We start from the raw sequence: 15,793 nt of genomic DNA on the forward strand, positions 1-15,793 counted from the left end.
ATGTCTCCCAGGTGGCGGGGTATTGGAAGTTTTCTTCCAGGGCTCAGAGGCTGGTCTGGCAGAGAGAGATAACCACATAATAATAATAATAATAATAATAATAATAAAAATTCTGGAGGGACTGGAAGAGACTTAGAAATGTGAAAATGATAGAATGGAAGTATAAGAAGTGAAAGTTTCCAAATAACCACCTTCTATTTCTTAAGAATACTGGCAGTTAAAAGTAACGTTAAACATCAATTTGGGGACTATAGCCATCCCCAACTTCCCGTTATTCACGGGAAGACGTTCAGAGACCCACAGAGGAGGCCTGAACCCTCTCTAAACCATGTTTTTTTTTCTATACAGACACATTTATGATCAAGTTGAACTTATAAATTAAGCATAGTGAGAGCGTAACAACAGTAATGATCAAAGTAGAACAAATGTAGCAATATACTCTAATAAAAGTTATGGGACTGTGCTTTCTCTCTCTCTCTCTCTCTCTCTAAGAACATCTTATTGTGCTGCGCTCACCTGCTCTTCACCAAAAGGAATCCCTGAGCGGCTTCTCCTGGGCGTTTCCGAATAGCCAGTGTCGCCCTTCCGTGCTGGGGCCTTTATTAAGTAACGTAAGGGTGACCTGAACACAATCTCTGTGACACCATGGCCGTCGATTGGATCCCTGAGACGGCGACTGGAGACTATAATGGGCAGGGGGTGCCCACAGCAGGGAGATGCTGGGTGATGCTGGGCACAGGGTTGATTCATGTCCCCAGGTGGGCTGAAGTGAGATAGCGTGGGCTTTCACCACCCTACATAGAACAGTGCACCATTTAAAAAACTTACCAATTGTTAATTTCTGGGATTTTCAATTTTCTGTTTTCGGACCACGGTTGACCATGGGCAACTGAAACCCTAGAAAGTGAAAAGCGAAACCACAGATAAGGAGGGGGCAGCTATGCCTGGAAGGGACGTATTGATCAATTGGTGATCCCATGAACCTGAGAGGGGACTGACTCCCCAAGGCTTCTTACACAGCCCGGGGCGCAGACAGACCAGCCACCGGCCTGGTGAGTAGCCGTGGACCGCATTTCTGACATTTGCGCGTTTCAATTCATTTGGTTTATTGGTTAAGTGAAGTCACTGATGACCCACTATCCTTGAAAGGATCCTTCCACCCACCCCCTAGGCCTTTCTGTTAGAAGACCGCCAGAAGCTGTGGGGTTGAGGGCAGAGGGTGATGGGAAGTGGCGTTTAGACTCTGGGTGGGTCCCCTTAGGGAATCCAACACGTTCACGCTCGTTAAGAAGCAGGAGAAGTGCACTTTTACAGGAAGAAGAGAAACCCAGCTCTCAGCCTGCCCACTGGAGTCCGTGGCATAACTTCCAGATGGTGATATTCAGATTCCTTTGATATTCTTCCAGCTAAGAATATGAAATACATACAAGAGGGAAAAAAAAGGCCTTGGAGAAAAAAAAAAAAAAGATAAGCACATCCTACCTCCTGACAACCCCCTGTCTGTGTTCAATGAAACCATCACCTTCTAGTGTGACTCTTCACGAGGGGCCAGCTATGGGTGACCTCAGAGGGCTGATATCATAGTTAGTTGCAGGCGGGTCTTGTGACTCCCTCTGCTTGCTCACTCGGTGTCCCCAAGGGCTCCGAGCTGGCTCTGGGATGTTGGTGATGCTCAGATACACTGGAGACCGAGTGACTGAATGGTCGCAGGGATGAACCCAGAACGGGAGGAATTCGGTTTAGACAAGTGCCTTGTAGAAAATACAAAGGCCGCACTTGTATTTCAGAAGCCAATCTTGAGAATTAATTTTGAGAGGGAAGACTTTTCTCTCTCGTACAGGCTGTTTTCTATCATGAACTGTTTTAACCAACTGAAGAATTTGTTTGGCTCACAGTCATGTGGCTCAAAACCCAAAGGAAAAACAAAACAACAAAAAAAGCAAAGTCCTCTTACAGATGTCAGCCCCAGACTGCAGGAATCGGTTTGCCATCTCCCAGTTTGAAGAAGGTGGCAGAATTACATAATTATTCACAGCCCATCAGACCTGAAAATTCCTCATCCAAATAGGACGTTGTGAGATAACACACAGCACAGACCCTGGACTTGAGGAGACTGTGCTTCTCTGACGCCCACACGGAGACCCACGCCGGACGTCGGGGCTCAGCTCAGGCGCCTGCCCCTCAGGTGCCTCCACACCCCCCCCCTCCAGCGCCGACGTGAGGGTGCCGGTGTCACTGGGATGCTGAGTGTGCAGCATGTTGGAGAAGCAGGTGCCACCATAAGGCACCCAACCACAGAGGGACTCTTGTCCCCTACTCCTGGCAAATCTGCACAAGGTGAAGAACAACCGAAGAGTCCTAAAATGCAGGTGCAGGGTGGCGGGGGAGGGATGCGGGGAGTTCGGAGAGGTGGTCACAGGAGCCCCAGCTGTCTGTCGTTCCGGATGGGGCCCCGCACATTCATCCTGTTTGTGAATAACCGTGAAGACCTCAGGGCCTCATTTAACCAGAGCCGCCATGGAAGCTGAGATCACCTGTTAAACACCTGATCGGGTGTCCATCACTCAGTCCGCTTTAGGAACTTACTCTGGCTCACACTCTGGAAAAGGCCCTGGGTTCCGAAGCAGAGCAGCCAGGTTCCTGCCCACCAGCTGCTAATCACTCGCAGGGCAGGCTGGTGAGCCAGCCCAGCCGAGTACTGGGCCCTGGGCGAGGAGTCCAGGAGAGGGCGCGTAGGACGAGGCCCGGGCAGGAGGGCTGAGCCCCGGCGTGTGCCTTGCTTGTGGGCCAAGGGCTGGAGGAAATGGTTGAGCAGAGGTGAGGAGTGCGTTTGAGGCAGGGGCTCAGAGGGGCTGGCTGCAGAGGTGGAGGGAGCTTCGAGACTGTTGCGGGCTGTATGTGCTGTGCTGAGGGTTTGGGACTGGCAGCGGGGAAGGGGTCGAGGACCTGGGGCGCCCCCCAGTCTCCCCTCTGGAGGCCACAGGTGCGTGGAGGCGCACAGAGAGACCCCCACTGGGAAAAAGCCGGGGTCCTTTAGGGTGAGGACTTGGGAGAAAGGTGCTGACCAGCCATGTCGTCAATGGCGTGAGACTGTGGCATTCCCTCAGCTGAGAGGTCCTGTGACCATCGCCAGGGCACTTCACTGGGGACAGGAGCCTGACCGGCTGGGCGGTGGAGTGAGCAGAGGTGGAGAGGTACACACTCGGGGACAGAGACTGTGACTTACTCGGCTCAGGGTCCACCGTGGGGCAGAAAGCGAGCCCCTACTCCGTGCATTTTAATTGAAAACGCTCCCTGTATTTCCGTAGGCCTTCATCCACAACACTCTCTCACCAACCAACCTTGTCTTACTCCATCCTTACACAAACACAGGATCCCACCGTAGGAACCAGGCCTCTGAACTTGACAGAGCTGGGGGTAAGGGGTGAGCCCCAGAGCTGTCCATGTGGGGTTTCCTCCCCTTTTCCAGCTGGCCTTCCTAGAGGCCTCTGCCCCCACCCCCCAGCCCTCCCCTCCAGCTCCCCAGCAGGAGGAGTCTGACTGCTGAGCTGCACGTTTGCCCCTGAAACACTGAGGTCCAGAACCTGCCTCCCACCGCGTTCCACTGGGCACCCAGCGCTCACAAGAAACACAGGGGCCCCGGGTGCGGCCCCGTTTCTGAGCTGAAGGGGGTGGGAACGGGACAAGACAGGATTCTCTAAAGGCATGATGCCCACGGAGGAGTTGGGGCCGGAGGCCCATCGTCAGCTCTGCGGTTGGAAGCCCTTCAAGAGACCAGAGAACCAGGGAAAGACAAGGAGCACAAGGGAGCTTTCTCCCGTGAGTCCCACCTCGGGAGGGCGGACCGGCCTCTCCGGGGAGTCTGACGGCCAGCGGGTTATTAAAATAACAGACAGATGACTTTATTTAGACTTGAGCGTTTCTGGCACTTTTTTTTTTTCTAGATTTTTTTTTCTTTCCCCCACAGTATTTGATGTGACAGCTTTTGTTTGCTCACACTTGTCTCTCTTTTAAATTTCTCATATCAGCGGTACAAGCTATTTCTTTTCCCTGTAACATCTTGAGCTTGGTACGCACTGAAGGGAGAAATTGCTCTTGCATTACTTGAAATGATAATATACCTAATTTTTTTTTTGGGGGGGGGGAAAGATGAAAGTAATTGAGATTTCAAGGCACCACAGATTTTGTAGACGGGCTGTCTGCAGCACCCTCGCTGGTCAGTCACCCATACAAGTAAGTGCCTGTCCTGTGGGGCAGCCGCTCTGCTTGTCTTTAGAAATGCTGGTGTGGGGGCCCCTTCAGGCAAGAGAGGGACAGTCATCATCATCCATTCTGAAGTGACAGTTCTGGCCTCGAGGGGGGCTTTGGTTGACTCAGACCACCTCCACTTTCCTGTTGGGAGCCAGGGAGCAAAGTGGGTGGAGGGCCAGGAAGTCCCCATCCTTAAGCAGATCCGGCGCCATCGTCAGCACTGCCCGGGGGACCCCTGTTCTCTCGGGTGCGCACACGCCCTGGCAGAGACGCCCTGGCAGAGACGCCCTGGCAGAGACGGCCCTGAGGCGGGCGGCGGGGCTCAGGTGCCCCTTATCTGTGCCTACGGGAAGGTGACTCAGGGAGGCGCGCCCTGGCTCCTCCACTCTGCAAGATCATTTATCAACTATGAACAAATGGAATTTGTGGGCTGATCATTTTAAAAGCCATTTGAGGTGGGAATGGGGGGAGGGAGAAGAAAAAGTATTGTTTTCTGAGGTTTGCTTATGAGAGTGAGAATCTGTAGTCTTTTTTCCACTTCCTTTACCTTCCCAAGGTCCACCCGCCCGAGGCCCCCGTTTTCTACAGGTGTTCGCCTTTCGGCCTCTGATTTCCAAGCGAGCATACATCGGAGCATACATCATTCATCGGAGCAGTTAACAGGAAATATTAACCCCAACCTGTTTCAGACCAGGGAAAGGGTGAGGGGCTGGGGAGCATTTCCATGCGTTTGCAAGAGGCTGGTATTTCGTACGACCTTCTGTGTGTATTGTTGAAAGCGCAGCTTGACTGCCATAAAGACGGGTCCCGCGGCGCCAGATGCCAGCGGAACTCTGTAGTGTAAACTGTGGCAGGGTTGAACCGAGGACTGTTCTAGAGAAACCTGTAAGTAATTAAGTGCTTCCTCTAGCAAGGTAAAAGCTGACTCTAAAGTATATTTGTACAAAAAAAAAAAAAAAAAGTGAAATCTTTGATGGTGGGTTATACTGTTTGGTTCCTTTTTTTTTTTTTTCCAGGTAAATGAAGAATTCTGGTGAGACAGAGACATCCTGTGTCTTGTTACTGACGAAGGAGAAGAAAACCGAAGATGCAGCCGTGGTGGGTCGCGTGTTTAAATCGCTGAGGTCAGAACAAAGCTGAGACTTCCCCGTTTCAGCAGCTCCCAAACAGATGTTCCGGGGAATATCTGCTACTTCCTCGGGCCGGGCCGGGCTGGGATGGCGGCGGGGCGGGGAGCAGTGTTTCGGGGCCTCCTCAGATTCACGCCTGATCTCAGCGCAACGGCGGGAGGCCCTCGGATTCCGCTCCGGAACCCTTGCCGGCCGTTTCCCTCCTCTGGACCTCCACAGGGCACTCTCGTGTGTTAAGACAGCAATTTGCCACCGGCGTGCCACCAGAATTTTTGAAACATGCATTACCTGACTATTTATTTAGTCACGGGCACCGACCTCTATTCCCCGAGGTTGTCAAATAAAAAAAAAAAAGACGACAGCCAACACACCAGTCGCCGTCCGGTGTGAATGAGTCGAAATTATCGCCTTATGTTTTTTGTTGGATTGGTAAAAAATATATATATGTGTGTTTGGGTGTGCCGCAGAATCTCAGTGGTTGGATGGTGCGCGCTGTGAGATGACATGGCGGAGAATCTCTGCGTTGGGAGGGCGCCGACGGCCTTGTTTGGCCCAGCCCTTGCTCGTGCGGTGCCCACAGATGCCCGCTCCGCCTGCTCACACCTGTGGGAGGCGCTGTGCCCTTCACCCCGGGCGGAGTGCCCCCCCCCCCCATGGCAGCTGTTCTGTCAGCCGCCCTCTCTGTCCTTCCTGCTTGCCAGATAGCATCTTGCTCGCGTCTGGGGCATCATCCAGTCTGTGGCGACATGCGTACCCAATCTTCAGGACAGACGGCTCTCTCCTGGAGGACAGACGCTTTTTCCAGTCTCATCGTTGACTCCCCGAAGTGTCCCGTCACCTCTGGCCGGGAAACTCGTCCCATGGCGCGCCACCGAAGGCGCCAGGAGAGCCCGCTCCCAGTGACAAAGGTTAGACGCGGGAGCTGGCCGAACCGGGGAGAATGCGGAGATAGATTTGCAGAGCGCATCCAGTTCCCCGGCTCTCTCTTCCTGCGTTCTGTTCCCTCCTGGGAAGCGGACATCTTTAGCGGACTCTCTGTCTTCCTTTGTAAAATTAGGAAAAGGAATCACCTGACGGACCGAGGCTCAGAGCAGATGCACCAAGTGTCGAGGTTGAGCTGTTGGCCCCTCACGTGCGCAGAGGGAACTGAGCAGAGAGCACGGGGCTCGGGGGAGAGGCCTGGAGCACTTGACTTGCACCTCCATGAGCAAAAGAAGGAGTGACAGTCCCCTGGAGGGAGACTCACGGCTGTCACCAAGGGGGAGGCTGGCGGGGCGGCTCCCGTCGAGTTCGTGGGCACCGCGCGCTTGGGAGTCTGACGGCCTTGGCTCCAAATACCAGCACCTCCACTTTTTAGTCGCCTAATCTTGAACCAGACTTCTCTTGTCTTTATTTTTAAATATTTATTTTAAAATTTGTTAAGTTTTTATAAAGACTTAGAGTAAATATTTTAAAATATGTAAAAATCCTCGTTTTACTAAAGCAAACAAAAATGTGAATTATTAAAAAATGTTTGAATAATACCAGTCTCAAAAGTCAGCGGTAGTCTGCGTAGGTCCTTGTAGGTGTCTACTTGCCTATGTTTGTATCGGCGTGGGAGAAAATACGGACGTGCGTGCTCCATCCAGGTGGTACACGTGGCTCAGCTGGGAGAGGCGGTGTGTGCAAGGGCAGGCAGCCGGTCCAAGGACGCGGGTACGCCTCTCCCGTCCTGCTGTTCACACCTCTGTGCAGTCCCTAGGGCTGACCCTGGGAGGCTCTCAGATAAATGTTTATTGTTGCTTTACGCTGCTAAATTCTGAGTTACTTTGTTATGTAGCAGTAGATAACTCTGTTAGGTAGCAATAACGGCTTTGTGATGTGGCAAAACTACAAGTTAGGGAGGGGAGAAGGCGGGCAGGAGGAAGAAGGCTGCCCTACCAAAGCAGGATGTGTGTGACCTGACTTCACGCACGTACCACCATACATTCATGTACGTGGGGAAAGGAGAAAAACATACGGTCACAGACTTGCGGAAGTGTCTGTGTGGCAGCGTGAATTGCCAAGCGGCAAACACAAATTACGGAATAGTGGGTGTCGAATGATTCTATTTGGGTGTAAGCACGCAACAGCCCTCTCCTGTGTTTCTAGCAGCAAGAGGGGGAGTGTGATGGCTTTCTTTAGGGGCAGACATAGGGGGCACAGAGGAAGGGGGCGATCCTGTCCGCCTCTGTGTGATCTTCTCTTGCATTGTGTTGCTTGTTATAATAAGCTAAATTATTTTTATAATTTGAGACTGTAGGTAAATAAATCTTTTTAAAAACAAAGCGGCTGAAAATCAGAAGGAGTAAATGTCGTGCACTGTGGGGCACCCAGAGGCATTTGTGGAAGGCTCTCTTCTGTGCCTACAGAGCCTTTCTCAGGCTAACGTTTCCAAATGAATAATTTGAAATACAAAGGCTTACAACAGAAACCTGTCCCTTTGGAACAAAACGGCTATATAATAAAAGCCCCCCCCCCAAAAAAAAGTGCGATATAGTCATAGGCATGCTTATTTATTAATAATTTAAGTATGATCTAGTGGTACAGCTAACAACTGCCGTAAATTCAACTTGGTAATGCCTGTGAGTGATACTTTGAGAGACACTTGCCACAACTTCAATGTGGTGAGAAAATATCTGTGATTTCTGCTGATAACAAAGTCATAGGAAGCGCTAAGGCGTTACACCGAGATTTGGTGCCTAAGTTCATAATTGAAGGGGGTGTTATACATGTTAGAAAGTATTGAAAATAAAGATATTTTATATATACATATACATATATTCCCCCTTGTTCACGTTCATATTTCCCCTGTGCTGTCAAAGAGAGCTACCACCTAGTCGACGTCCATCCAGGCTGCTTCATTGTGGGAAGGTTTGTTGGTAATATAGGAAGTCAAGGCTTTGTTGGGAAGGGGCTCATGGGAGGGCGGCCCCAGAGGCGCTCAGGAGTGGGGTTTGTCACTGGGGACAGGGACAGGACGCTGATGCAGTTGGGATGCCATGGGGACAGTCAGCTAGGGTGAGCAGGACGAAGGCAGTGGCCGCCGTGCACCCGACACCTTCCCCACGGGGATGGGCACACCAGTGCCGCCCAGGGCCCAGCCCTCCATGCTGCTGTGTTCGCCTTGTTAGGACCATGGGTCTGCTACTCCCACCGGGACTCAGAGCACTTGCATCTGGGAGACACTGTGCATTGGCCCAGCTAACAATGAAGGGCCCCCTCTCCCCAGTTTTTCTTATGCACATATCTTCCCAGAGAAAAGGGGTGCAGGTCATGGCTCGGGCAGTTCAGAGTCCCCTGGTGAAATAACACCGAATGCTGTCAAAACCTTCTTTGCTGTTTTTACTTTTTCTTTCTTTTTTTTTTTTTCCCCTGCTTTCATTCATGATTCCCACTTTATTCATTTACAGCTTTTCTTGGCACTTGTGCCCTGGGCTAATACTTTGAGCTAATCTCCGGTCACTGCTGGCTCTCCAGAATTTGGCAGCCATCTAAATATTTCTAAAATTACAGGATTTGTTTGGGAGCCCAAGGACTTGGGTAAACACGCCAACAATGGCACCTTTGTGTTGGTTCCCTGTCCTCCGGGGCCCCTTGTGTGTGAGAAACCTCACCACGTGCAAAGGTAAGTCATGTCATCCGCCGTGGAGGCTGACACGCTGGGAAGACCAGCCGGAGACCGAGACCTTTCCAGACGGCTCCCTGGGCATTCTTATAACCAGTCCATCGCGCAGTCACTCCTCAGGTATTTACTGAGCGCTCTGTATGTGCGGGGCACTTTGCCAGGAGGTGCGCCGGGCGGTGATTTCCAAACCGTGTGCCCCACACGTTAATGGATTAGTAAATTACTCTGGGAAGTCGGGACCAACGTTTAAAAATAAAAACTTCCCTGCTGTAGGGAATGTTCAGCAAATGTTAAATATTGGGGTGCTGCTATCCTCAAGATCATGGCTGAGTGGAGGAGCAAACACATGAACTGGGTCTACACAGACAACTGGCAGCACAGGGTGGCTGTGTGGTTTTGTGTGACATGGGGTGTGTATGTGTGCGCGTGCACGCATGTGCACGCACCGGACACAGGCGAGCAAGAATAGCATCCCGAGTTGATCTTACTGGGAGGCAGGCAGAAGGCTCTGGTGAGTGTTTGGGCTCCCGCTGGGGAGGGGCGTCCCCTCCCTGGTGAGTGGCTCCGGTGAGGAGGAGGGCGGAGACCTCTCAGAAGGAGGCAGCTGGGAGCACCCAGCGCTCACCGCAGCTGGGGGACAGGTAGACTGACCTGGGGAACTGATCGGAGCAGATCACCAGCGGTGGTCCCTGCGTGGAGCTCAGATCTCATAGCAAAGGTCCCTGCTCTCTAGGAGAAAGCGAGCACTGATTGATCCCTAAGGTGATTCCAATGGGAGATCCAAGAACTTAGAGGACATGATTTGGGGAGAGGGTCTTACTTCTTCGTAAATAATTATATGCCACTACCATTTCCGCTTTTTTTTTTTTTTTTTTTTGTATTTTTCTGAAGCTGGAAACGGGGAGAGACAGTCAGACAGACTCCCGCATGCGCCCGACCGGGATCCACTCGGCACGCCCACCAGGGGCCACGCTCTGCCCACCAGGGGGTGATGCTCTGCCCCTCCGGGGCGTCGCTCTGTCGTGACCAGAGCCACTGTAGCGCCTGGGGCAGAGGCCAAGGAGCCATCCCCAGCGCCCGGGCCATCTTTGCTCCAATGGAGCCTTGGCTGCGGGAGGGGAAGAGAGAGACAGAGAGGAAGGAGGGGGGTGGGTGGAGAAGCAAATGGGTGCTTTTCCTATGTGCCCTGGCCGGGAAATGAACCCGGGTCCCCCGCACGCCAGGCCGACGCTCTACCGCTGAGCCAACCGGCCAGGGCCCCATTTCTGCTTTTAATAGGCCACAGGCGTTACAGTCACCGCACCAATGTCTCCTTTTCCATGGAGTCACCATGGTAGGAAAGTACATTTGTTGTCTGTTGCCTGATAGGATCTCAGACTTATTTTTTGGAATAGGCTGTGCCCTAGTTCAGCCAAAATGGGACGGCTGTCTCCTGGTACCCTCTGGCAGTGTCGAGGAGGGCTGTCCCCAGGCCTCTGGTTGGCTGGCACGCTTCCTTGGCCAGCAGGTGTTGTCAGGAACATCGAGGTCACTACAGATCGATCGTGCTCTGGCCTTTGCTCAATGTTTTGCAGGCCGCACGCGATTGAAGTCGTTTGGCCTCTGTCCGACCTGCCGGGAGGCAGTGGCATTCCAGGGCAGGTTCCTACTCAAAAGGGGACTGTGCACAGGAGTGGCTGTTGACATCAGAGTGGCTGGAGAGGGAACTGTCCCAAACGAAGGAACAGACACCACCTTGACTCTCCCCGCGCGGGGCCCCGCCCGTCCTGGCGCGGGGAGCGCTGCCGAGACTCCGTGCCTGTGAGCACAAACATCTGTCGGTTTTCCTTGTGACCTGTACCCGTCCCTGCTGTGCATACTTAACCCGTAGTTGTGAGGAAACAGTGTCAGGAAAGCAAGGCCAGGCGAGGAGAATCTGGTTCCGGACAGTTTGTCCTTTCTCAGGAGTTCAAGGTTCTACAGCTGTTCAGAGGACAGCACGCGCTGTCCAGAAGTTTCCCAGGCCAGACGGGCTGATCCCATCCCTTGGGTCAGCGGGTGTGTCCGTTGACCAGGCTCTATGGTGTCCTGGGTGCCGGTCTCTTGCCGTCTCTGATGCAGGAGAGGAAGGATGTGGTGTCGGGCGGAGGCGGGGGGCACTGCCGGTGGAATGTCACCCTGAAGTCCATGTAGCACCCAGTGCAAAAAGAAATGTGTCATTTACCTAATGGCTCTGTCCCTTATCTGATTAATTTCCCAGCTGTTGGATAAGAATACCCCCTTCCATGGATCTTCAGTATGGGCTGTGAGAGGGATCAGTATGGGCTGAGGGGAGGGAGGGAGAGAGGGAGAGAGGGAGAGAGGGAGGGAGGGAGGGAGGGAGGAAGGAAGGAAGGAAGGAAGGAAGGAAGGAAGGAAGGAAGGAAGGAAGGAAGGAAGGAAGGAAGGAAGGAAGGAAGGAAGGAAGGAAGGAAGGAAGGAAGGAAGGAAGGAAGGAAGGAAGGAAGGAAGGAAAAGAAAGGGCTAATTACAAAGTCTCCGCTTCCCTGCTTCTTTCTGGCAGTGTAAGGCGAACTCGCGGAGGAACACGGACCTTCGCGGAGGAACACGGACCTCCGCAGAAGGACGGTGGATCCTGCCACTCCGCGGGAGGGGGCGTGGACCCCGCCGCCCGCATCCTTGCAGTGGGGCCCCTCCGAGCACACAGGGCGCTCATTCTCACCTGTCTGCGTGGGAACTGAGAAAGGCTGTGTGTTCTTTGGGACAGGCAAGGGCTGACACGGAGAAAAGATTGTTCACGGCAGTGCTTCTTCATCCTGACAGACCTCATGACCCTTTTTATGAGCGCATTTTTCTGATGCTCTGGGGTAAATTTAAAATCATGGTGACCAGTCTCCCCCATCCATACACGCACCCCCTTCGTGATGTGACAAAGCAGCTCCTCCCGCGGAAACGTGGTGTCTGTTTCTCCACCCCTTCTCCCGGATCCCGGCTGGCCCTGTGACGGACTGTGTGAGACCAACAACAGCCTGTCATGCAGGGATGCTGGGTGACTTCAAAGCCAAAGCCTCAAAAGCTTTGCAGCTTTTACCTTCTCCCTCTCAGGGTCAAGTCACCCTGAGAGAGAGCCCGAGCCAGCCACCTGGAAAGGCCACATGAAGGGGCTCCTAGGTGTTACAGCTGACAGTCCGAGCCACCTGCCGGACCTGTGGCCATCTAGGACCAGCTAGTTGCTGGCTGGTCCGCTGACTAACCATGAAGGCACAGCGCACCCAGCCAGTGCGTGTGAGCAGAGGGGAGCCACCCGCCCAAGCCCTGCCCAAGCTGCCAACCCACAGAACTGTGAGCAAAGAAAGGATTGGTGGTTTAAGCCACTATGTTTGGGGTTGCTGAAACTGACCAGGCAGTGGTGCAATGGATAGAATTGGGACATGGAGGATCCAGGTTCGAAGCCCCGAGGTTGCTGGCTTGAGAGCGGGCTCACCAGCTTTAGTGTGGGATCATAGACATTGGGTCTAGTCAAGTTGCTGGCTTGAACCCAAGGTCGCTGGCATAAGCAAGGAAGGAGTCACAGGCTGAGCTGGAGCCCCCAGGTCAAGGCACATATGAGAAAGTAATCAATGAACAACTAAGGCACCACAATGAAGAATTGATGCTTCTCATCTCTGTCTCTTCCTGTCTGTCTGTCCCTCTCTCTGTCTCTCTCTCTGTCTCACACACATACACACACATACAGTTTGGGGTTGTTGGTTATGCACCAGTAGAAAGTTGATACCCTCAATTTTCTCTGAAAGTCATAGGTTGCATAAATAATCACACATATAATTAAAAAGAAAAGTGTAACACCTTAATTGCAAAATGAAAATAAAATAGAGAAGTGACTTGTAACAATGATATGCGAATGCCAGAATACAACTGCACGGGAGGTCATAACAAAGCAGTTGAATGTACCTAGAATCACCATGGCCTCGTCTGCTCCAAGAGCGGCCTCCTGCGGGGACGGCAGACTAGACCCCACAAGGGGCGTCGGCTTTGGTGATGTGATTTTCTGAAATGGCAATCAATTCTTGGTTGAGTTCAGAAAAACAAAAAATAATATTTTACCTCCATTGACATAACAGTCCTATTAATAGAGAATTAATTTTATATTAAAACGGTATCCTCCCCAAGCCCTTTGGGTTTATGCATACAATGGAGCCATGTGCCAAACTCTGATAAATAAAAGCACATTTAAAAGCTGAAAGAGGCCTGACCTGTGGTGGCTCAGTGGATGGAGCATTGACCTGGAATGCTGAGGCCGCTGGTTTGGGGCTCTGGGCTTGCCCAGTCAAGGCACATATGGGAGTTGATGCTTCTTGCTCCTCCCCCTTCTCTCTCCCTGAAATGAATAGATTAAAAAATACAAAAAAAAAGAAAAGAAAAGAAAAATAAAGCTGAAAGAGTTCATCACAGGTAGACCTGGCACTATAAAAAAGGTTGTAGGAAGTTTTTCAGGCAGAAGCATATTGTTACTATGTAGCAATATTGATTATGTATGAGAATATCACTGGAAATGGTAACTACATGGGCAAATATTTAAGATATTTTCCTTATTATTTAGATCTCATTGAAAGATAGCTGACTATTTTAAACCATAATAATATCATGTCAGGTTTATCATATATATAAAGCTGAATTTCTTTTTTATTCAGTGAGAGGCGAGAGGATGAGAGACAGACACACACATTTGCCCTGACTGGGACCCATCTGGCAAGCCCAGTAAGAGACAATGCTCTGCCCATCTGGGGTGTTGCTGTGTTGCTCAGCAACCAAGCTCTTCTACCCGCCCTAGGGAAAGGCTATGGAGCCATCCTGAGTGCCTGGGGCCAACTTGCTCTGATCCAGTGATGGCTGTGGGAGGGGAAGAGAGAGACAGAGAGAAGGGAGAGGGGGAGAGTTGGAAAAGCAGATGGTTGCTTCTCCTGTGTGCCCTGACTGGGAATCGAACCTGGGAGATCCATACACTGGGCTGATGCTCTACCACTGAGCCAACAGGCCAGGGCCTGAACAGCAGTAATATCTTGTTAGGTTCATAGTAAAGATAAAAGTAAAATTCACAATAACAATAGCATAAAGGTCAGCAGAGGAAATGTGTAAGTATATAATTTTAAGATTCAGATCTTGTATGCAAAGTGATAAACTTTCTGGTGAAGGTAGGCAATGATAAGCTAAAAATATATATTATGGGGAAAAAAAAGAAGAAATATGGAAATACCTGTATCTTAAATAAAACTTCTATTGTTTTTTGTCAAACTTTTTGACCCATTGTGCATAAACTAACGAAAGAGGTAACCTTATAAAACAACATGCAGTTAATACAAAATAAGAAAAAAAAAGAACAAAGAACAGATGGAATGAATAAAAAAACAGCAAGTCTATAGAGTTATTTACTTATTTATTTATTAAAATGTTTAGGCCCTGGGCCTGATGGCTCAGTAAATAGAGCTGAGGTTGTGAGTTCAATCCCTGGCCAGGGCACATATGAGAAGCAACCACTGAGTGCACAACTAAATGGAACAACTAAGTGGAACAATGAGTTGATGCTTCTTTTTCTCTTTCTATCTCATCTCAATGGAAAAAATATTTTTAATTAAAAAATTTAAATTTATTCTGGTAACATTGGTTAATAAGTTTATATGTTTCTAAACTTAATCATATCAATAGTCACATTAAATGTAAATAGTGAAAATAGTCCAATTAAGAGAAAGAGATTGTTAGATTGGACAAAAAAGTAATAGTCAACTATCAAATACCTACAAAAACTAAACAAAATAAACTGTATCATAAAAATGCAGACACAAAGATATGGAAAATGATTTATCACAATAATAATAATCAAGAGGAATTTAGATTGTTTATATTCATATCAGATGAAGTAGATATCAGTGCAAAGAATATTACCAGGGATAAAGAAGGCCATTCATGATGATATTGATGTTAATTAAGCAAGAGGACCTTTTAATAACTTGTGCACTTAATAACAAAACTTTGAAACAAATGATGCAAAATATGAGAAAGTTTCAAGGAGAAATAGAAAAATCTACAATTATAGTCAGGGATTCCCGTACACCTCTCTCAATAATTGATACGATTCAAATACTTTGACCTGAGTGATATTTCTGAAACATTCCATCCAATAATATAAGGATGCACTTTAAATTAGACAAGATATATTTCCCAAAGTATGTCATATTATGGGTGACAAAGCAAGTCTGAATAAATTAAGGGGGGTCTCAAGTCACAGGAAGAGTGTTCTTTGACCACAGTGAAATGAAAGATCAGCAACAAAAAGATACCTAGACAAACATTTGGACATGAACTAACACACTTGCATAGAGCCCTCGCGTCAGAAACCTAAAGGGAATTTAGAAAGTGTTTTTAAACCGAATGAAAATGAAAACACTACATGTCAGGGTTTGTGGGTTACTGCTAACGGAGTCCATCAGAGGCAATGTTTTGCACGAAATCCTGTATTAGAAAAGAGAGATCTCGGCCCTGGCCGGTTGGCTCAGTGGTAGAGCTTCGGCCTGGCGTGCGGAAGTCCCGGGTGCGATTCCCAGCCAGGGCACACAGGAGAGGCGCCCATCTGCTTCTCCACCCCTCCTCCCTCCTTCCTCTCTGTCTCTCTCTTCCCTTCCCGCAGCTGAGGCTCCATTGGAGCAAAAGATGGCCCGGGTGCTGGGGATGGCTCCTTGGCCTCTGCCCCAGGCGCTAGAATGGCTTTGGTCGCGACAGAGCGATGCCCCAG

At 50.2% G+C, this 15,793-nt stretch overlaps 1 long non-coding RNA gene across 1 annotated transcript; it reads left to right on the top strand.

Moving 5' to 3' along the window:
* The first annotated feature begins 10,823 nt into the window (after positions 1-10,823).
* Positions 10,824-12,015, top strand: LOC136335931 (uncharacterized). The gene is made up of 3 exons (XR_010731335.1): positions 10,824-11,311; positions 11,570-11,634; positions 11,774-12,015. It is a non-coding gene; the product is annotated as an uncharacterized lncRNA (long non-coding RNA).
* The last annotated feature ends 3,778 nt before the right edge of the window (positions 12,016-15,793 follow it).

The sequence above is a fragment of the Saccopteryx bilineata genome, chromosome 4 (genome assembly GCF_036850765.1).
Source record: "Saccopteryx bilineata isolate mSacBil1 chromosome 4, mSacBil1_pri_phased_curated, whole genome shotgun sequence".
Classification (NCBI taxonomy): Eukaryota; Metazoa; Chordata; class Mammalia; order Chiroptera; family Emballonuridae; genus Saccopteryx; species Saccopteryx bilineata.